The sequence below is a fragment of the Dasypus novemcinctus genome, chromosome X (assembly GCF_030445035.2).
Source record: "Dasypus novemcinctus isolate mDasNov1 chromosome X, mDasNov1.1.hap2, whole genome shotgun sequence".
NCBI classification, from domain to species: domain Eukaryota; kingdom Metazoa; phylum Chordata; class Mammalia; order Cingulata; family Dasypodidae; genus Dasypus; species Dasypus novemcinctus.
The window spans coordinates 94,339,361-94,363,521 of NC_080704.1; the positions used below are offsets into that span (position 1 = coordinate 94,339,361).

Sequence of the window (24,161 nt, forward strand, 5' to 3'; positions counted from 1 at the left end):
TTTTTTAAAAGATAGATCACAAAAAATGCTATATTAAAAATATACGAAATGTCCTTATACTCCACCCCGCACTCCTCCCACATCAACAACCACTTCCATCATTGTGGTGCATTCATTACATTTGGAGAACACATTTTGAAGCACTGCTACACTGCATGGAATATAGTTTACATTGTAGTCTATACTCTCCCCCAGTACATTCAGTGGGTTATGACAGGATATATAATGTCCATTACCAGTCCCTGCAATATCATTCAGGACAATTTCAAATTCCAAAAATGTCCCCACATCACATCTCTTCTTCCCTCTCCCTACCCTCAGCAACTCCCACGGCCACTGTCTCCACATCAATGATGCAATTTCTTCCATTGCTAGAGTCACAATAGCTCTATAACAGAATACCTGTAAGTCTACTCTAATCCATATTTTATTCCTCCATTCTGTGGACCCTGGGGTGGTCAGCTAACAAGAAGGTGAAGATGGTCAGCCACCACACCAGGGAAATGAGAGTGTCTGTAATTGCAAGCAGGACAATCGCATCCATGAGCCACGTGGGATCTAAGCCCCCTCTTGATTCAGAGATGGAGTGGGCATCACCATCCAACTGTTTGTAAAATGCAGGATAATCTATTCTGCTGTGCTCTAAATTAAACAATTAGGCAGAACTGAGGCCATGGAAGAGGGCAAACGATATCCTTAACTTCATCGCATTATAAAATAAGCTCCTAGAGGTCAGGAACAGGAAGCAAATTTTCATCTTTTTATTCTGCCTTCTGGAATAGTAAATGCTCAATTGACTAGTGAAGTGTTATCTCTAATTTTTTCTGGGAAACTTTATGTAGATTTGCTATTATTCCTTTCTTAAAAGTTTTAGAAGTCTCCAGTGAAGTTATTTGGGCTTGGAGATTTCTTTAAAGGAAGGTTTTAAATTACAAATTCAATTTCTTTAAAAAACAATGTGTTTGATTATTGTATTTATTATTTAATGAGCATTGGTACTTTCTGTCTTTCAAAGTTTGCTGTATGCTCAAGAGGTTTGAATCTCTGGACTGCCCATGTGCCAGCTGGACCCTGAGCCTTAGCAGAGCTGCAACACCTCCTCTCTAGTTTGTTGGACTTACCCAGGCAAGCTAACAGGGAGGTGAAGATGGTCAACCACCACACCAGGGAACCAAGAGAGTCTACAACTGCAAGCAGGAGAATCGCATCCATCAGCCATGTGGGATCCAAGCCCCCTCACTATTTAGAGGTGGAGTGGAAATTACCATCCCAGGGTCCACAGGATGTTGGAATTAAATATGGATTAGAGTGGACTTACTGGTATTCTACTATAGAACTATTGTGACTCTAGCAATGGAAGAAATTGCATCACTGATGTGAAACAGTGGCCACAGGAGTTGCTGAGGGCAGGCAGGAGGAAGAAGAAATGTGATATGGGGGCATTTTCAGGACTTGGAGTTGTCCTGAATGATATTGCAGGGACAGATACTGGACATTTTCCACTGAATGTACTGGGGAAGAGTGTAAACTACAATATAAACCATAATTCATGCAGTGTAGCAGTGCTTCAAAATGCATGCACCAAATGCAATGAATGTGCCACACTGATGAAAGAGGTTGTTGATGTGGGAGGAATGTCGGGGTGGGGAGTGACGTCTATAGGACCCTCATTTTTTAATGTTATACTTTTTGTGATCTATGTATCTTTAAAAAAAGACAATAAAGATTTAGTAATTTAAAAAATGAAATTATATATTTCCCTCAAGTCAATGAATTTATAGGCATAAAGTTGTTATACTAATGTGTGCATTATTTGTAAAATTTCCTTTAGCTCATTTCTGTTTTCAATATAAATATTTATTATTAAAGAACTTGTAAGTTTACATAAGAATCATGCAGAAAGTAGAGTTCCCATAAACTTTTTCTTTTTTAAATTAACTTTTTTTATTTTAAAGGGGCTTTAGATTATGTAAATGTCACACACAAAAAATATAAGAGATTCCCATATGCCCTGTTCCCTATCCCGCCCACACTTTCCCACATCAATATGGGAATGATTTTAATATCGATTATAAATATGAATGACTCTAATATTCATAATATTCCTTTCTCTGAAATCTTCAGTTTTGGATGTTAATATAATCCAGATTTCTTTTGATTATTTTTTTAAAATTATTCCTTTTGTCATTTATTTATTTTTAACCTATCTGTGTCTTTGTATTTAAAGTAGGTTGCCCAATCCAATATCCACATAGAAGAGGTGATATTGGATTGAGAAAAGTGGACATGGTGGACGATGGGTATGGGGAAAGGCAGGAAGAGATGAGAGGTGGAGGTGTCTTTGGGACATGGAGCTGCCCTGGATGGTGCTTCAGAGGCAATCACCGGACATTGTAAATCCTCACAGGGCCCACTGGATGGAATGGAGGAGAGTATGGGCCATGATGTGGACCATTGACTATGAGGTGCAGAGGTGCCCAAAGATGTACTTACCAAATCCAATGGATGTGTCATGATGATGGGAACGAGTGTTGTTGGGGGGGGAGAGGGGGGGGTGGGGGAGCGGGGTTGAATGGGACCTCACATATATATTTTTGATGTAATATTATTACAAAGTCAATAAAAAAAAATAAAGTAGGTTGCCTTCTCTCTAAGCCAAATTCATCATATAAACACAGTACCTTTTTCCCAGTGATGGACATGACTCCTGGGGATGAGCCTCCCTGTTACCAAGTGCCAACTAACAATGCATCTGGAAAAAGACCTTGACCAAAAGGGGGAATTGATAAATACAAATGAGTTTATATTGTTGAGATTTCAAAGTGAGTCAGAGGGTCAATCCAGACATTACACTTCTGCAAGTCTCAGCAAGATCTCATTGACTTCCACAGCAAACAGTGACTCAAATAGAAGGGCTCCTGAAGGATCTTGTGACATCCAGAAACTATAATCATGGCAGACATCTCAGGAATTTGGCACCCTGTCTATGGAATTTATGCTTCCCAGTGTAACAGAGGTAGACTCATTTATAGGTTCTCCCTACGCATGACTCTTCTGTCCCTTGTATTTAGACATATAATTAGCACTATACTTGATAAATATAGGTCCCAGAGACTTAAAATCTTTGGTCTGTCCATGAGCCAGTTGAGCCCTGAATTTCCGCAGAGTTGTAACACCTAGTCTCCAGTTTATTGGACTCGCCCAGGACAAGTAACAAGGAGATGATGATGGACAAAACCCATCCCAAGAAACAGAGAGTGTCTGCAACTGCAACAGAGAGGGTCTGCAACTGCAAACAGCATAGTTTCTTCCATCTTCCCCATGGGATCTAAGCTCCCTCTCATTTAGAAGCAGAGTGGGCATAACCATCCCAGAATCATCAAATTGGGGATTGAACAATGGTCTAAATTAGTCTTATTATCATTCTACTATAGACTTATTATTCTAGCAATGGAAGAACTCTTATCGTTGATATAAAAGCAGTGGCCACCAGAAGATCTGAGGGATGGGAGACGGAAGAATAGGTGTAATATGGGGGAATCTGGGGGACATTGATGTGGTCTGGCATGACATTGCAATGATGGATACAGGCCACTGTATATTTTGTCATAACTTACAAAATTGTTTGGGACAGAGGATAAATTATAAGGTAAACTGTGGTCCATGGTTAATAGCAATGCTCCAGTATGTGTTCATCAATTTTAACAAATGTCCCATACTAATGAGGGATATTGTTAATATGGCAAAGTGTGGGAGGGGAAAGGAGTGGGGCATATGGGAACCCCTTATATTTTTTATGTAACATTTATATAATCTAAAGCTTCTTTAAAGTAAAAAATAATCATTAAAAAATAAAGTAGGTTGCGTGTAGACAGTTTATAGTTGCTGTTGTTTTTTAACCAATATGATGTCTGCCTTTCATGTGGTATATTTATATAATTTCTCACTTAATATGATTATTGTTATGGTTGATAATTTGCCATCTTTCTATTTGTTTCATCCATACTTTTTCCTTTTTCTCTACCTTTTTAAAAATAAACATTTCATAATTCTATTTTATCTTTGTTGACCCATCATTCTTTGTTTTGTTATTTTAATGGTTATTTTAGTGACCATGGTATATAATTTTAATTTATCACCATAAGTTACCATGATATTATACCACTTCACATATAATTGGAGAATCTTAAAACAATATACATCTTTTTCTCCTCTACAGATCTTTGTGTAATTGTACTAATATTTTTTTTGTTTTGCATGTTTTAGCTCCCCTCAAAACTGTTATTGTAAATTATTCAATAGTAAATTATCTTTTAAGTTGATTAAAAGTGTAAAAGTCCTTTATATTTACCTGCATATTTACTATTTCCTATGCTCTTCATTCTATTATGTGTGTCCTAACCTCAATCTGTTATCATTTCTTTTCTATCCAAAGTTTTTCCTTTCATATTTTTTAGTGTATATCTGCTAGTGATACATTTTTTTCAGTTTTTCTGTGATTAAGAAAATCTTTATTTTGCTTTCCCCTTTGAGTATAGAAATCTAGGTTAACAGATATTTTCTTTCTATACTTCAAAGATTCTGTTACACTGTCTCCTGGGTTGCATAGTTATTGATGATTACCTCCTGCCATTCTTGCATTTGCTCCACTATGTAATGTGTCTTTTTATTTCTCTAGCTGCTTTTAAGATTTTCTCTTTTGCTCTGAATTTCAATAACTAGATTATGAAATTGCTTGGTGTCCTTTTCTTCATGTTTCTTTCTCTTGAGGCTTCTTTAGCTTCTTGGCTATATGAATTTATAGTTTTTATTAAATTTGGAAATTATTTCAGCTTTTAATTTTTAAATATTACTTCTCTCCCTTCTACTCTCCTGGGACTACAAGGCCATTAGGGAGGTGCAGATGTAGCAGAGTGGTTGAACACCTGCCACTCATGTGCAAGGTCCTGGTTCAATCCCTGGTACCTCTTACAATTTTTTTTTTTAAACCTATAGGTTACATTCCTCAATATTGCCCCACTGCTTATTCCTGTGCCATTCTTTTTTTATGAATTTTTTCTCCTTTTCATTTGGGATAATTTCTATATCTATGCTTTTAAGTTCACTAAAATTTTCTTTTGCATTGTCTACTAATCACTTTCTGGGTGTAATGACTCCTTGGATTTTGTTGAAACAAGAAAACTGACCATCCAGTGTATCTGTTATTTCATGTGTTGTAGTTCATCTCAAAATGTTCAAATTGGATCCCTTAAAAGCCCTTCCCTTTCTTTCCTCATCATACTTGTGCTTTCCTCTACCTTCCTGAACATCAGAACATAGATATAATAGCTACTTAAACATTGTTCTCTACTGATAATATACTATTGTTATTTTTCATTCTGCTCCTATAATTAATTTGTCTCCTGGATATGAATTGTATTTTTCTATTTCTGTGAAGATGTGATAATTTTTTTTTTTATTCCAGATACTGTGAATTTTATGTGGTGGTTGCTAGGTGGTTTTGTGTTCTTTACACATTTTAGGCTTTCATCAGGGATGTACTTAAGTCACTTGAAAACCATTTGATCCTATTTGAGGTTTGCTTTTAATTTTTGTTAGGAAAATACAGAGTTGCTTTTATTCTAGGACATGTGACCTATTATTGATACAATACCTTTCTGAACACCCTACTGGCTATCCCATGAATTATGAGGAATTCCTGTCTGGCTGGTGGTGATCTCTTTCTTGCCCTTTGTGAGCTCTGAGGATTTTGTCTGATCCTTTACAGTAGTTCTTTCTTTAGTTTCAATAGTTTCCTCATATTTTTAAAAATTTTATTTTGAAAGAAGCTTTAGGTTACATAAATGTTACATAAAAAATTTAGGGGATTCCCATTTAACTCACCCCCTGTCCCTCCCCCATTTTTCCCATTAACAACATTTTTCATCAATGTGGTATATTTGTTACAATTGATGAACACATATTGAAACATTGTTACTAACCATGGCCTTTAGTTTACATTATAGTTTACATTTTCAACTGCAAAATTTTAGAAGTTTTGACAAAATGTATACTAGCCTGTATCCATCATTGCTATGTCATGCAGGACAAGTCCAATGTCCCAAAAATGTCTCATATTGTGCTTATTCTTCTCTTTCCCTCCCCTCACAACCCCTGGTCACCACTGTCTTTATATCAAAGCTACAAGTTCTTCAATTGCTAGAATAATAAGTCTACTTTATTCCATGGTTCCATTCTCCCCTTATGTTGGTTCATTCCTCAGACTTGAGGATTTTGGGGTGGTGACGCCCACTCTGTTTCTGAATGACTTGGGCCTTAGATCCCATGAGGCAGACAGATAGAATTGAATTGCTTGCTGTTGTAGATATTCTGGTTTTTTTTTGGGAAGGACATTGTCCATTGTCATTCTTTTGTTAGTTGCCCTTGGTGAGTCCAATGAACTGGACAGTAGGTGTTGCAACACTCCTGAGATTCAAGGCTCTACTGGCAAACTGACATATGAATAGACCAAAGATTTAAGTCTTTGGGACATATATTTAATGAGTATAGTGCAAAATATAGGTTCAAATAAAAGGGGCAGAAGAGTCATGTGTAAGGAAATTATAAATGAGTCTAACTTTGTTACATTGGGTAGTTTATATTCCATGTTAAGGCCCACTGACAGTGTTCCAAATTCCTGAGATTGTCTGCCCTGCCTATAGTATCTATATGTCTCTAGAGCCCTCAGGACATCCCTTGCTTGAGGCATTGTTTACTGTAGCAGTCAATGAGATCCTCCTGAGACACGCATAAACATAACCTCTAGAATGACATCCTGACACACTTTGAAATGTTTCACCATAAAAACTCATTCGTATTTATTATTTCCCCATTTTGGTAAAGGTCTTTTTCATAATGCATCATTTGTTGGTGATGGTAATAATCCTTCAGTGCCAGGGAGGCTTTTCCCAGGGTGTCATGTCATACATTGGGAAGAACAAAAAAACTCATTCTTTGAGATTAATAAAATTGACGAACCCTTAGCTAGACTAACAAATAAAAAAGAGGGAAGATGCAAATACTTAAAATACAAGGGAGGGGATAACACCACTCATGACAAAGAAATAGAGTATCATAAGAGGATACTTTGAAAAATTCTATGCCAAAAAGATGGATAACTTAGATGAAATGGTCAAATTTCAAGAAGCACAGAGCAGCCTATGTTGATGAAAGAAGAAATTGATGAACTCAACAGACCAATCAAGTGAAATGAGATAGAATTATTCATCAAGTATACACATGATGGAATATTATGCAGTGATAAGAAGAAATGAAGTCATGAAACATATGACAACATGGATGAACCTGGAAGACATTATGTTGAGTCAAGGAAGGCAGTCACAAAAGGAAAAATACTATATTATTTCCCTATTATGAGCTAACTATATTATGTGAAATACAAATATATTTTGTGAACTATGAATATGGGTAGAATTGTACATATAAGACCATTTTTCCTTGATGCTGAACAAATGTAAGTTAATACTACGTAGAGTTACTATCAGAAAAAATAAACATTATACTAAGTGAAGGAGACCAGATAAAGTACTAAATATTGTATGATTCCTTTTATATAAAATTTAAATATAAATCAATTCATAAAGATAAAAGATTAGTTGTCAGGTAAGTCTGAGGAAGGAATGCTAACAGGTTTGGAGTCTTTCTTTTTGGAATAATGAAATTATTTTAAAATATTTAAGATGATGAATGTATAACATTGTGAATATACTAAAAGACATTGATTATATATTTTGGATCGAATAGCCAGAAACAGCAGCTAAGTACAGTGCAGAAAGTTTAGAGAGATTGAGAGATGAGGAATTTCCTTGTGTGTTTCTATGTCTATTTATATATAATTATTAATATTGAAATGATGAAAATGCACTAATAATGATTGAAGCAATGAATGTACCAACTATGTGATTATAGCAAATACCATTAATTATACACCTTGGAGGAATATACACTTTATTAATATGTATCAATAAAATTGGTTTAAAAAAAAAAGAATTCACTCCTCCACACCCCTTGAGTAGAATGGTAGTAAAAATCACTGCTTTAATATAAGGATCCCAACATGTGCTGTGTTTGCTTATTATCTCTGCTGATACACTATTTTGCCTAAGGCACATTTATTTTGACCCTGTATGGGAGATGAAATCAATATATTCGTTATTTTCTTTAAAAAAAAACCAAACAAACAAACATCACAACTAAGAAGAGCCCAAGATGGGATGGCTTCAAAGGTGAATTCTACCAATCATTCTCAAAAGAACTACATTAATCCTGCTTAAACTCTTCCAAAACTATAAGTGGAGGGAACATTGCCTAATATATTCTATAATGCCAAACTCACCCTAATACCAAAGCCAAACAAAGGTGTCACAAGAAAGAAACTACAGACCAAACTCTCTAATGAATCTGCATGCTAAAATCCTCAAGAAATGCTTGCTAATTGTATTCACCAACAAATCAAATGAATTATACACCATAATCAAGTGGGTATCATGCCTGATATGCAAGGGTGGTTCAACATAAGAAAAGCCAACAATGTAATACACCACATTAATAGCTTGAAAAAAAATCACATGATCATCTTTATTGATGAGGAAAAAGCATGACAAATACAGCATTCTTCCTTGATAAAAATAATTCAAAAATTAGAAATAGAAGGAAATTTCCTCAACACAATAAAGGGTATATATGAGAAAACCACAGATAACATCATATTCAATGGTGAAATACTAAAAGTTTTCCTTTTAAGATCTGGGCCAAGAAAAGAATGCCCACTGTACCTGGTCTTATTTAACATTGTGTTAGAAGTACTTGCTTGAGCATTTATGCAATAAAAATATATAAAACCCATCTAAATTGGAAAAGAAGTAAAGATTTAACTATTTGCAGATGACATAATCCTATACATAGAAAACCCTGAAAAATCTACAACAAAGCTTCTGGAACTGATATACAAGTTCGGTTATGTGGCAGCACATAAGATCAATGTGTAAAAATCAGTAACATTTCTCTACAACGATAATGAACAATTTGAGAAGGAAATCAAGAAAAAATTCCATTTACAATAGCAAATACCTAGGAATAAACTTAAAGATGTAAAGGACTTATTCATAGATATCCATGTAAAATGGAACTGCCATTGTGGAGGACATTTTGGTGGAAGCTAAGTATAGATCTGCTATAAGATCCTGCAATCGCACTTCAGGGTATATACCCAGAAGAATTTAAAGCAGGGACTTGAACAGGTAAATATACACCAATGTTCATAGAAGCATTATTCACTATTGCTAAGAGTTTGAAGCAACCTACATGTCCATCATCAGATGAATGGAAAAGCATATTGTGGTATATACATACAGTAGAATGTTACTCCACTGTAAGAAGGACTGTAGTATTAACACATGGGAAAATATGGATGAAACTTGAGAACCTTACGTTGAGTGAAGTAAGCCAGTCTCTGAAGGACAATTATATAACTTCACTGTTATGACTCAAGCAAACTGAGCAGACTCACAGAGATAAAGTCTGGAAGGTAGGTTATCAGAGACAGAAAAGGAATTGAGTGTGGTGAGCCAATGCTCAATATGGGCAAAACCTATGGTATGGGGGAAGGGGTGGTTGGGCAGTGGATGGGGGTGATAGTGATGCAGTGATGTGTTTGGGGTTGATGGTGCTGGACTGTGAAGAGGAGCAGTGTGGGGATTATGGCTGGACTATCCATAGAACTGTGAGGAGGGCTGGAGGAAGTAACAGGTGAACTCTGCGGGTTCGTATCTCTGGTTAAATCTGAAATGGTGGGAATGTGCTTTTGGCAAATATGCCGGGGGAGTGTTAATGGTGTAGGGCATACGGGTGGATATCTGGGATAGGGCACACCTGGGGCATGTTTCTATGGAATATGAAAGTGTTCATTTTGTCACAGTGTTTTATCTCAGTGGATGGAGATCCTCACAATAAATAGGAAAATATTAAACTTCCATCCTGGGGAGTCCTACTAGGTACTCAATTAGAAGGGCAAGAATTTCTTGAGAGCATAGGCAGTACCTAGTAAAAGAAAACAGACCAATATGACAAGCCCTTAATATTAATGCATGCAACTATGAACCTAATTCTTCAAAAATTGAAACTTAGTGGCTACCATAGTTTTCTAGGACAGAGGTAGAGAAGAATAGAATAGATGGACCTTTGGGCATTTTTAAGGTATTGGAATTGTTCTGCATGATATTACAATGATGTATACTGGCTATTATACATTTTGTCCAAACTTATGAAAGTGTACAGTCCATAATGTAAAACATAATGTAAACCATCAACCATGGTTAGTAGTATTGCTTAAATATTTTACATCAGTTGTAACAAATGTACCATATTTAAGGTAAGATGTTATTAACAGGGGAAATGCAAGAAAGGGAGGAGTTGGGTGTATGGGAATCACCTGTATTTTCTATGTGACTTTTCTGTAACCTAAAGCTTCTTTGAAAATAAAGGAAAAAAAAGACCCTGGAGACTTACATAAGAAATTGTCACTGTACATAAAAGGTAATAGATCTTATGGTGAAGCACAATGAATTATTTTTTAACGTTTTTTATTTTACTTCTTTTTCTATTAATATTTTATTTTCTCATTTTTCTATTGTTTCTTATGGCTTTGTTTTGGGGGAGGTTTTGGATTTCAGTAGGGTAACAACTGTGGCAGGGTACCATCACTGGTTCTCGGTGTCAGTGATGGAGGTACGTGTGGGTAGAGGTTCACCTGTGGTTTGCCTCTATGGCATATGAATATCTTCATGCGGTCATGATTTGTTGCCTCAGTGGGTGGAGACCCACACAACAACTGAAGGAATATTGAATTCCCATCCTGGGAAGTCCTTCCACATCCCCTAATAGAATGGCAAGAATCCTCTGAGTACATAGGCAGTGCCTAGTGAAAGAGGACAGACTACTTTGCCAGGCCCTTGATATTGATGGTTTTACTCATGAACCTTGTTTGTGTGAAATTGAAACTTAGTCTAATGTTACATATTGTCTAAGAGTTACTTCCCCAAAGCCTCCTTTTTATTCAAATGTGGCCTCTCTCTAAGCCGAACTCAGTTTCCTTACATTTTATGTCTTTCACCAAACACTGAAGAGGTATATCCACAGATCTCTGGAACTCTCCCTCTGTGCAGTTTTCTCCTCTCTGTGCAGTTTTCTCCTTTGCAGCATACTGCCTCTCAAATTCTAGCCACATTGTCCTCCTGAACTCTGAACTCTGTTTGAAAAAACCATCTTACTCTTTTGATTCCCTCTCTCTGGGCTGTGGCCTCAAAACTCATTCCAGTCATTGAGTTGATAAACTCAAAGGGCTCACCTTGTTTGTTGTTCTTCTCTCCAGGAGGAAAATTGCTTCTTTTTGTTTAATATCTAAAATCTAGTTTCATATACTTTTGACTTAAAAAAAAAAGATATTTAAGAGAGAGTAAACCCCGCTCCTGAAACAGGGTTTACAGCTGTAAGCAGAACTTCAGGTGGTTAATTCGCCTGGTGGAGTGAGAAGAGTACTATGGGACTCAAGACATCTCAATACGTGTTAAGCTCCACTACATGTTAGACTTGTGACTTTAGCCAAGATAATTGATTTCTTGAGCCTTTATAGAGAAAGGGAGCTATAAAGCCTTCCCACTCATCTTTACATGATGAATTGTCTTCTTCATTAAAATATATGGTAAAATATAATATGCTATGCAAAAACTATTTTAATTGTTAACATTTATAAAACAACTCGTTATTCCTACAGGAATGATTTTTTTAACATACACCCATTCATTCCCACACCATTTGTATGCAAAAATCAAATGAATGAAGTATATTTTATTATATTTTTATGGAAAAAGTCCTGTGACTATCATTTATTTGATGAGAGTTTGCTCTTTTAAAATACTGGCAATTGCAAAAAAAAAGCACAACACCAATAAATAAGGTATCTATGTATGTGGATATCTCTACAAAAATTTTTAAATCTTTTTACTGAACTAACATATATACAATTCAAAATTTCCTGTTTTAACCACTTTCAAGTGTGTATAATTTTTAGTGAAAATTTAAAATTTAGAATTAAAGCATAGCATATTAAATTAGGTGAATTCTATTAAAACTGTTATTAAACAGATTTTATTCAGCAAAACTTGAGTAAATATATATTATTGAACTGATAATTTGAGCCTAATTAAATTTGAACATGTCTGAAATAATTGCTATTTTAAATCTATGCTGTCACTGTAAACCGGTCATTTACATTTAATGAGTCTCATATTTACAAAGAATATTTCTCTATATTTACCTTATTTTACAATTAACTTGTCAGAATTTTAAATACTGCTAGAAAAATAAATGTCTGCACATCCTGAGCACAAGGTCTATTAAAACACATCCTGTCTATTCTAACACTATAAAGATATAGTCATTATCTGTTTCCAGACCTATAATTGTTAAAATGCATTGTATTCATTTCTTCTCTTCATTTTTAGATATATAATTAACTTCTATCACTAAGGTGGAAATATGAAACAGAAGGAGATTTAATAACCTTTTATATGACTTTCTCAGGGCACAACAGCCACTTAATTTTTAAAAAAACTTAAAATTATATATAATTATTATTCATGTTCTTCAGCTACATAAAAGCTAAATAGATATTAACAGTGACATAAACAAAATTGCAGTACTATTTTCTGCACATGTCCTCCACATAAATATATGAAAAGTTTTAAATTTACAGGTAAATCTACCTCTATAGCTACATCTAATATCTAACTACAAAAGAGGGCTAATATTTGCAACAAAAAATATCTAGTAAGTGGATATTCTGGATTTCAGATTATTTCATTAACAGTAATAAATTAACTTTAAATGAAACTTACCTTTATACTATAAGTATGAATATATAAAAATAACAAAACACCTGTACACTACAAATTAGTTATCATACACTCAAATACTAAATTCCATCTTATAATAAAAGAAATAGATCTACTTCAGACAGGTAATCCTGTTGTCTTTTGTTCTGCTTTCATACAATCCCACATACATTCATCCAAACAGAATATATGACAACTAATGACCAGTAATATATAGCATCTCCTGATGAACTAACTAGTACATTGTTCCATATATATTGATTAAATAAATTGTGCTTCATTTTACAATTATAGTCAACAAAATAATTGGCAAGTAAATCATTTCTACTTTTCACTAGTTTATGAAAGTGTTTGCATCACCACGGACATTGAGTGCTAAAATTTTACAACCGTGCAATTCATGTAGTAGATTAATATCTTTAAATTTTTATTTTTAATTTAATTTACTATTGAAGGAAATTTTATAAAATTTCCTCTTTCTACAACCTGGAAAAATAAATCATTCATTATTTTGAAATAATCTATATGTCCTTTGATTTCACTATATTGAAAAAGTTTATCTTTTTCACGTCTCTTAACCTTTATTTATCATTTACATAATTCCATTCAACTCTACCTTACCTCTCTTCTCACCACACTACCAGCCAGAATTCTGATTGCTGGTTGAAATTTGCTTCAGAAAGGCTGGGATAATATTTCTTAACTTGAGCTAGTCATTCATTTAGCATTTTCTGAGTCAGATATGTATAGCATAAGTTAAGGGTTAAGGGTAGTTTTGCTTAGAAACTAAGAGATGGCCCATAAGGTTATGTTACACAGTCCATTTTTGATTTTACATCAGCCTGCAAAATCATAGGGGGAAAATTTTCTTTACGCATCCTTCCCTTGAGGGGTTAGAGGAAGAGCCCTCAAAGTCCACCATCTACTACTGTAAGTAGGTAACTATATATAAATGCACACACATATATAATGCAAAGACAAGACACAAAATAAACACATATTTAACTCATCAAATAGTGGCAGCATTAATTTAAAATCCCTCCAAATACTTTTAATAGACTAGGAAACTGCTCAGTGATTTATTTATTTAATTTTTTAAAAAGATTTATTTTATTTATTTATTTCTCTTCCCTTCTCCCCCCCCCCCCCTCCCCCCAGGTTGTCTGTTCTCTGTGTCTATTTGCTGGGTGGTCTTCTTTGTCCGCTTCTGTTGTCAGTGGCACGGGAATCTGTGTTTCTTTTTGTTGAGTCATCTTGCTGTGTCAGCTCTCCGTGTGGGAGGCGCCATTCTTAGGCAGGCTGCACTTTCTTTCACACCTTATGGGGTGCGCTCCTTGCGCGTGGGGCTCCCCTACGCCGGGGGACACCCCTGCGGAGCAGGGCACTCCTTGCATGCATCAGCGCTGTGCATTGGCCAGCTCCACACGGGTCAAGGAGGCCCAGAGTTTGAACCGCGGACCTCCCATGTGGTAGACAGACGCCCTAACCACTGGGCCAAGTCCGCTTCCCACAGCTCAGTGATTTAAGTCTCATGAAGCTCTACCCCAAATCCGATAGATACAAGTAAAGCTCCTTTGTTCTCCTCTTGAAAGAAGAAAATGAAAAACAAAAACAAAAAGTTTTCTAGACTTCCTAAATCTATCTTTGGATTCCTGTTTGAGGAGCTCTGTTTTAAGTCTTATGTCATTAAACATATTTCAACTGTGGCTTACAACTACAAAGGAGAAGTTTTGTCTTTATACCTGGTGAAATGTCTCTATATGACGTGTGAATATTGTTGAGTTTTCTTTTTAAGATTATCAGTGAAATAAAAACTTCAAAATAGAAAATTAACATAGATCTTGCAGATCTTTGAAAATATGTCCTTTTACCCCTAAGGGTCTGCATATTTCAGTTTGTAAAAACTGCTGTGTCATTGTGGTAGAAAGCACACATATTTTGCCAACTCATAGGCATATATGTGTTTGTAGATTAGGATTAGTATTATCCCATAAAAGCTAAATTTAGGTTTCTGAGGTACATTTTTGTCAGCATTGCCATTTCTCCTGTTGAATCATATTTCTCATGTGGATATGAGATTCAAAGAGGGAGATTGTTATACACCTAACCTGATTCTATGTCTTTTAAAACACTTATATTCATTGGTGGCAACAGGACCATATCTGAAAGTATGGAATATATTACCAAGGGTCTGATCATGAGCATATTCAGCAATGGTTACTTTACTGCTAATATTTAATTCAGGTAACCTGATAACCATTTGCAGAAAGGTCATCAAGACAACTTAGAGGGAAGAGGACTTGGCCCAGTGGTGAGGGCGTCCGTCTACCACATGGGAGGTCTGCGGTTCAAACCCCGGGCCTCCTTGACCCTTGTGGAGCTGGCCCATGCACAGTGCTGAAGCACGCAAGGAGTGCTGTGCCACGCAGGGGTGCCCCCCGTGTAGGGGAGCCCCATGCACAAGGAGTGCACCCCGTAAGGAGAGCCGCCCAGCGCGAAAGAAAGTGCAGCCTGCCCAGGAATGGCGCCACACACACACGGAGAGCTGACACACAAGATGACGCAACAAAAAGAAACACAGATTCCCATGCCACTGACAACAACAGAAGCGGACAAAGAAGAACACACACAGCAAAAGGACACAGAGAGCAGACAATGGGGGAGGGGGGCTGGGGGGGGAAGGGGAGAGAAATTTTTTAAAAAGACTACTTAGAAACTACAATTCCCCTTGTGCCTTGGGAAAACACACACTGCTTCAATATAACTTGCAGTACTGAAAAATCAGAACAGAACTTTTTGTAAAATAACCCTTCCCCTTCCAAATCATTGTTCTCAAAGACGGCTGATAGGTAAACCTATTACCATATTTGACACTATACCCATTTATTTAAAATGTTATTACGCATTTATTACATGTATAGCACCATTATTTTTACTGTGTTCTGAACATAAGTCTCTAAATTTGGAAAGGTTCAAGAGAGTCAAAAGAACAAAGGTGTTTCTCAACAATGTCTTTATTAACTGTTTTTAAAGTAGATGATTAAAAACCAGGGATGGCAATGAATAAGACGCTGTTTTTTAAAGAGGGGCTTAAAACTGTCTTGAGAGTTTTATCTGAAGTTTATACTTTTTATTAAAGTATCTATTTAATAACCTAAAAAAGTAATAGAATAATATAATTTTAAGCTAGAAATATTCTTAGATATTATGATGAGTATACCTCTCATTTCACTGTTTAATAATCTAAGTGATGGTGATGTTAAATAACACATTTCAGAAGTTTTTTAAATAAAAATGTATAATTTAGATCATCAGTTCTTCAATTTCCTATTCACTGGGCTCAACACCTAGCATAGTATATAGGACAATTTTACTAAATAAATGCTTTCATGGATGATTATATTAAAGTGCATTCCTGAGTAACTGATTATTTCACTTTGAACCTGACTTGTTTATCAGCCAAAAAGGCCATCAGTTCCCGAAGAAGAATGCTGCTCTCCCAAGATATTTAGGTACTAATTTACTGAACCTGTGAATATGTTAGGTTACATGACAAAATTAACATTGCAGATGGATTTTAAGTTGGTCATCAGCTGACCTTAAAAGAGGAAATTTATCCTAGATTATCTGGGTGAGCCCAATGTAATTAAAAGGGCCCTTAAATATGAGGAGGGAGGCAGAAAAGTTAGGGTCAGAGGGATGTGATGTGAGAAGACTCATCACCCATTGATAGTTTTAAACATGGAAGGGGACCATGAGCCAAGGAAAGCATCCTATAGAATCTGGAAAAGTGAAGGAAATGGATTCTTCTATAGATCCTCCAGAAAGAAAGCAGCCCTTTTGATACCTTGATTTTAGCCCAGTGAGACTCATTTAGGACTTTTGACACCCAGATCTGTAAGATAACAAATTTGGGTTGTTTTAAGCCATTAAGTTTGTAGTAATTTGCTATAGCAATTAATAGAAAACTAATACAGTTCCAGTTGAATGGTTTTGGTGACAGTGACGCCAATACATGTAAACTTTTCTGTAATTGTCTGTTGTGATTACAACACCTGGGTATCTTGTTAGAATGCAGATTCCGAGTCAATAGGTATGGTTGGGGTCGGAGAGTTCCCAATTTCTAACAAAATCCCAGATGATGTCAATGTTGTCATTCCATGAAGCACACATTCACTAACAAGGATTTAGTAAGTACAGATGCAACAACCCCTACCAGAAAAGTTAATTCGCTCCACATTATAGTCTATAACAAATGCAAAAGTTTTTCTCTATATTAAATACTACTATTTGAAACAAAAAAAAAATCCCTGAAACCTCAGGATCTTTTTACCATTCATTGTTGTTAAAAGTGAGCCTACAGCTTCTAAATAAAGTGTCTTACTGGTCAGTTTTAATAACTAATGTACATATTCAAAAATTACTTTGTATTGTCAAACTGTTTTCTTAATAATAAGGATTAGTGAAGGTTGAGCACTCTAGTACCTAAAATAATATTTCCCACTAATGAAGAATATATTTTTTGTTCCACATCTTGCCATTCCCTGGTAGCTTCCAATTGTTGATCTGTTAAGGAAAATTTAATGCAAGAAATTCTTGATCTAGGAAAGAGCAAAACTAATTGTAGAGTGGGTCTCAGATAATTACTTTCTCAAATGACACATTTAATCCATCCTTAAAACACGCAAGAGGTAGACCAAGCTAACCATATAAAGAAAGTATTAAAGCAATACATTAGTATAGTAGAAAACTTATATAAACTTATAATCTCCTATTGTCAAGAATCAAGTAATGGTGAAAGTATTTCTTCATTGTGTTTTATGAAAGGGTATATTATAAGGATAGTTTACGGGTCTCGCTGCCTCCTTCCAGTAAAGCTATTAAAGGTTAAAACAATAACCCCCTGTCCCATAAACCTCAGCATTTCTATAAAATATTTTCATCTCCACTGAGAGAAAAAGGAAAATATAATAGGTATGATCTCAATGGGGTGAAATACAGAAACAGAAATCAGGGGGGAAATCACTCACAAAACACACACACATACACTCTTAAAAAAATTGAGACAGAGCCTCACTCTATTTTTCTAACTCATAACCTAGTAATTAAGACAGCAGACTCTACAATGACACCTGCCTTCAAGACCTGGGTCTGCCACCTATTAGCTGTGTGACCTTGGGCAAGCACTTAACTACTCTGGCCTCAGTTTCTCATCTGCAAAATGGGGGTAATAATAGTATAATCTCATAAAGTTTCTGTGAGTATTCAATGGCATAAAGCACATAAGGTCCTGAGCACAGTACCTGGCACACAGTAAGTGCTCAATAAACATTAGCTATTATAATTAATTAAGCCCTTTCATATTAGATGTGAAAGAGAAATTAAAAAACCAGAAGAAACTCATGGAAGCTAAAAAATAGGAATATCTTTAAATTCTCACTTTCTTATAAAATGCCATGACAATTTTCCTTTCATCAAGTAGCTTTAGAAAATAACAAGGGTAATAGCCAGAGAAATATTTGGTGCCCATGCAAAAAGGCTTGCCTACATAAGGAAAGCACCTACTCCGCATGAAGTAGTCACATATTTACTTGACTCTTTTAAGAACCATAAAACAAATTGCCCACATTTCCAAGGGAAGAGATGTAGGATATATTTTCCTGAATTTATGTCACCCATACAAGTAATAGGTTTAAAGTTTCTAAGGACCAACTTAATTGCACATAAGTGTGGTTGTAAAACAACAGGACACCAAGAAAGTGGGACAGCTGCTATAGCAGATTTATTTACAAATGAGAGATGTATAGCGAGGGGTTTAATTGACATGGGAAAATCAAATTTATCCAGTTGCCATGAACTTAGGTTTAATACAAGAAATTTTGCTACTAGCTAGCATAAGGAGGACACTCCATTTGCACAGATAAATTTAAACGTTTTTCCTTGAAATTTTATACAGGCGGGATTGGTTCCGTGGCATCATTGACAGCTACCAAATACGCTAACCTCTCCAGGAACTTCCTATGCAGAATCTCTCTCTAGAACTATCAATGTTTACCTCCAAACTGATATCCATAGATTTGACATACTCAGTGTTTGTGTATTAAGACACCATAAGCCTGTTTCACCTCTTAACTGACTCTAGCGCAAAAATCAACATCAACAATTCAAACATTTTTTATCCTGTTGGGGATTTCACTGAATGAATACATAATCCCCTCTGAACACAGAGTACATTTTTAAGAGTAGAATGAATTAAATGATTTTTAAAATGTAATTTTATGTAAAATTTCATGCCATCTTTTTCAACCAACACTGAGAGAGCGTGTTTTAATAAAATACCAAAAAAAGAGATGTAAGTATACACCATTTGGTCACGCTGAGATATCACTGATTTGGTAGAAGTGGTATGGTGTTCATGGATAACAATGTAGTAAAAGACACACATTCACACACATGTACTGTGCTGGGAATCCAGATGCTTTAATCCTAGCCAAAGCTTTTGCCAAAAACTCATTGCTTGATTTTAGATCACCATGGCATGGTGATTAAGAGTCAAACAAACTTAGGTTTGCATCCTGACTGTGACGTTTAGTAGTTGTGTGGCCCTTGGCAAATCAACAGCTTTGAACCTCTGTTTTCTCATTTGTAAAATGGGAAATAATATTAGAAACTATCCCATAGGAATGCTGTGAGGTTTAAATATGATAATGTATATAATGATCTTAGTACAATGCCTGACAATAAATGTTTAATAAATATTACTGTCAATGAGTGCTGTAGATTACTCATTTCTCTTAGTTTCAGCTTCCTCACATGTAAAATGAAGGGATTGGCCTATCGCTAGAATATCCCATCCAGCTCAAATCCTACAATTTAAATGAGAAAATCCAATATCATCTTCTAATTCAGATAGGAATTATAAAATAACGTTCAAATAGGCTTTTCCTTTTTGGTGGTAACAGAGACACAAAGAAAGAAGGAAGTACTTAATGGCACCAAACCTGAAATTGGGATGAAAGCTTTAAAAGAGACCATTCCAAGAAGGAAAAAGAAAGAAGAAAGCATGATTTCTTACTGAGTCTCTTCAAAGTGTTTAAGGCTCAAAATCACTGAGCAATACCCCAAATTAGAGCTCTTTGAAGACTGAAAGTTCGACTGATTTGAATAATTACTGCTTTTGATTATTCTATGTCTATTCCACTAACTCGTATTTGAGTACTTTCCAAATCTTGTATTTTGAAATTAAGAATCGCCTTCTCAAATTCATCGCCCATTTTGGGGCTGCCTATATTCAACTGACCAAATTCAAAGTAACAAGCAGAGCCCTCCCTATCAATGGCGCTTGTAATATATTCACAGTGCCAATTTCTCATCCCTTCCCATGCTCCGCCCAGACAGGGCTCAGCAACAACCCTTCAAGCTAAACGGAAAAGGGTGTGCGCAAACTCCACGCCCCTTCCCCTCGCCATAACCCCACCCGGGCAAAGTGCTAATGCGCAGGCGCACCACTTTCCCTTCGTTTGATTATGGCTGTGAGAAATCTACTGTCCGGTGGAATCTCGAAGTGATAGAATTCACTCCCTTCCTTCCTTCAGATGCAGAGACACCACTTCTTCCTACTATCGGGATAGAAGCGCGTTACAAACGTCTCCCTGTCTCAGAGCAAGGCCCTTTTCTCTCTTGCCATGCCCACTGCATCTCTGTCCTCAGCTGGTTTCTAACCTTACGCTAACGCCAGTCCTCGTCCGGAGGATAGAAGCGGTTGGCTCCCCAGCAAATGCACCAGTTTGTTGTCTGCCTCTTCAGGCGCCGGAAAACTACAGGCCCCCCACTGGGCAGAGAAGTAGCCCGGTGCCTTGTTCTCCCTCCTTCGCCTTCTAGTTCCCTCAGGTTGAGTACTTACCTCGGGCGTGGTGCAGTCACGGGAGGGATCAGTGGATCCCAGATCACATCAATGGTGGGACAGCAGAATCAGCGAGAATTTCCCTGGGTCTGCACTGCTGCTTCAGACAATGAAATCAGCGTGTCCGATCATCAATTCTCATCATGATCGTGACGTCACGAAAGACAGCTGCCAATAGGAGCCCGAGATCTGCTCTGGACAGTCCCTGGCCTCAGCCCAGAATCTAAGAGTGAGGAGGGGGGAGGAGAGATGGCTGCCTGAAGTGTGGCTGCCTCTTCCCTGCACAGATCAGCAATGTACATGGACAGGCCTCTCTGTTTTTCTCTTTTCCTGAATAGCTGCGAATGCCCAGCATCCCTGCCATATGGTAGCTAACCCATTGAGCAGGTGCTGCCTGGTCTTCTAACTTGAATTTCACTTTCAAAAGAATTGTTGTAAGCTGCTAAAATCAAGTGACCACATAAAGAAGTATGTTCTTTTGTGGCCGGTGTTCAATTTACCAGGTATATGTAGTGTTACTAAAATCAAGAATATGCTCATGGGCCTTTGGAATTTGTCATTAAGAGCAAATGTACTGTTGTATGTAACTGGTTGACTCTGGAGACTAAAACAAGAACTTAAAGTTATTGCCTAATCTCAGTCTCAGTTCTGCCATAAATTATTTGACTGATCACCAAAACACCATTACAAAAAAAAAAAAAAATACAAGCCATGCGTTAGCGCAGGCAACACTCACTTGCCACGCTCGTACAATTTGCTGGATTATATGTAGAATTCATTATTTTCTGCAATTATAGAACTTGGAATATAATCCCGCATATAAATTTAGCACATATGAAACATTCACAGCAATAAAATAAAGTACATGATCGCATACTCATTCAGGATGTTGAGTCAAGAGCCACGTAGGATAATGATGGCAGACATAAATGAAGTGGGAATAATTTGGGAAGCATTTTTGTTGTAAATGAAACTTGCTTGATGGAGGGCACTGTTTTAAAGGGAAAGGAGTAGACAAATGTAAAGAAATATAAATATATGTCATATGAGGATATTCATGATGAAAACAACCTGACAAATAGAGTGCATGTGTTAAGAACTAGCAGGAGATAGGACAGGTTGATTATAAAAGCCTTCGAAAATAGGCAGAGAATTTTGATTTGATAAAAAGCCAACAAAGAAGTTGTCGATGTGGGAGGCTTGGAGGGTGTGGTGAGTGGGGTATATGGGACCTCTTATATTTTTAATGTAACATTTTGTGTGATCCAATTATCTTTTTAAAAATATATAATAAAATAAAAAAAAATCTTTTTAAAGCCAGCAAAGGCTTTAGAGCAGCCTTCTACAATCAGTGATCTACAGAGCAGCTTGGGTCATTTTTTTTTTAAGTCAGATCATACCCAGCTTCAATTGTCCAATGACTTTCATTAACACGTCATAAAATGTAAATTTCTTACCTTAATGCCAAGGCCCTAAATGATTGGACCTTTGCCTTACCTCATTTCTTGCCAATTTCCCACTACCTCAATTCCCAATCACATCCATCTTATTTTCATTTCTCAAGCAAGTTAAGCTCATCAAAGTCCTTGTACTGCTCTCTCTATTCTTTGAATGATTTACTCCCTCACTCCATTCAAATATGCTCAAGTGTAACCTCTTCAGAGAAACGTTCCTTATTTAAAATTGCAATCTTCTCAACACTCCATATACCACTTTTCATGTTTTATTTTTCTTCCCAGCACTTATTATCTAACCTACTCTACTTTTTATTTAATTACTGCAAATGTAAGCTCCATGAGGGCAGCATTGGTTTTTATATGTTTTATTACTATACTCCTAGGATCTTGAAGAGTCCTAGGCACAAAGTAGACAAGATCAATACATATTGGTTGAATGAATGACTGAAAGCAAATTTTTCAGGTAATATCAAGTAATTTACACTTTGAATAAGATTAGGGATTGACTGGAGTGAAGAGAGATCAGTTAGATAGTTGTAATGGTAATACAGGTTGTAGATGACTTGATCCTGGATCAGTATTAACAGCAGGAATGAAGGTAAATAATTGAATCATATCAAAGAAGGAATGAGAAGGGAAAAGGTGGAAGATTCATAGATGACCTACTGATGATGTGTTAGTACACTCATTAAGTACCTACTGTGTACCTGACACTGAGATGATATGAGAGATAAAGAAGGGCAGAGTCCCTACTCTTAAAGAAGAGACATTTATGAAACAAGAGTACAAAAGAAGGCAATTAAATTCACCCAGTGGCTCATTCCTCTTTTCTTGTTACACTCCATATCCAAACTTGGACCACTCCTTAACCACTCCATCACTACCACCCAAGTCATGAAAAGTATCAGCTCTAGCTTGAACTACTTCAAAAGCATTTTATGTGGTGATGGAAGAGAATGTAATTAACAGCAATGAATTATTTATGTGAGTGTGGTTAAAAGGAGAAATTTTAGGTTGCATATGTTTTATTAGAAAAAAAATCTTAAAAACATAGGTCTGTACAACACAAACAATAAACTCTATTGTAAACCATGGACTTTAGTTAATAGTACAATTATAAAACTTTTCTTTAATAAATTATAACAAATGTACGACACTAATGAAAAGTATTAATAATAGGGTGGTATATACATGAATATTTTATGCATGAATTTTCAGTAAACCAAATTCTCTAATAAAAACATGGTTAAAAATAATCTTAATCGGATTGGTTAGGGGAAAATACTCTGTTTAGTAGTAATATTTTGACAATGCTCTTTAATCATTAGTTTAAAAGTTTTAAAAACAATGCAAGTTATTGGTGCTAGGATGAGATGTTATATATGTTTGTTCGATTTTATATGTTTGTTTTTTAAATTCACAACTATTATACACTTGTTTATGTATGTTTATGAATGAGTGTTATATTTCAATACATTTAAAAAATCATCTTACATAATTTCACACGTTCTACTCTTGTCATCTCTTTCTTTTAACGACAGAGAAAATATTCTTTATAAAGTTTGAATCAGATCAAACCATACCCTGGATTAACATCCTTCAAATGCTTCCCATCATGTTAGTAATAAAGTCCCAAGTCCTTGCTATTGTTATTTTCCACTATTTGTCACTGACCTGGTTCACAACAATCTAGGAACACTGGTCTTTTCTTTCTCTTTCTTCCTTGAAATTCTGTTCTTTCTTCAGAGACTTTGTACTTGCTATGTCTTCTTCTTGGAATGTTCTTCCCCCAGATACTCATACACTATACTTCTTCACATCACTCAGGTTATCTCCTCAAATAACACCTTC

The 24,161-nt window shown here is 36.0% G+C and overlaps 1 protein-coding gene across 2 annotated transcripts in view; it reads right to left on the minus strand.

Moving 5' to 3' along the window:
* HDX (highly divergent homeobox) overlaps window positions 1-21,007 on the minus strand; it is a 352,007-nt gene extending 331,000 nt beyond the window's left edge. For both annotated transcript variants that reach the window (XM_012519830.3, XM_058292275.1), the window contains exon 1: window positions 20,854-21,007. The gene's annotated coding sequence lies outside the window, so the exon portion shown is untranslated. The remainder of the gene's footprint in view (window positions 1-20,853) is intronic.
* Between the last annotated feature and the right edge of the window lie 3,154 nt (window positions 21,008-24,161).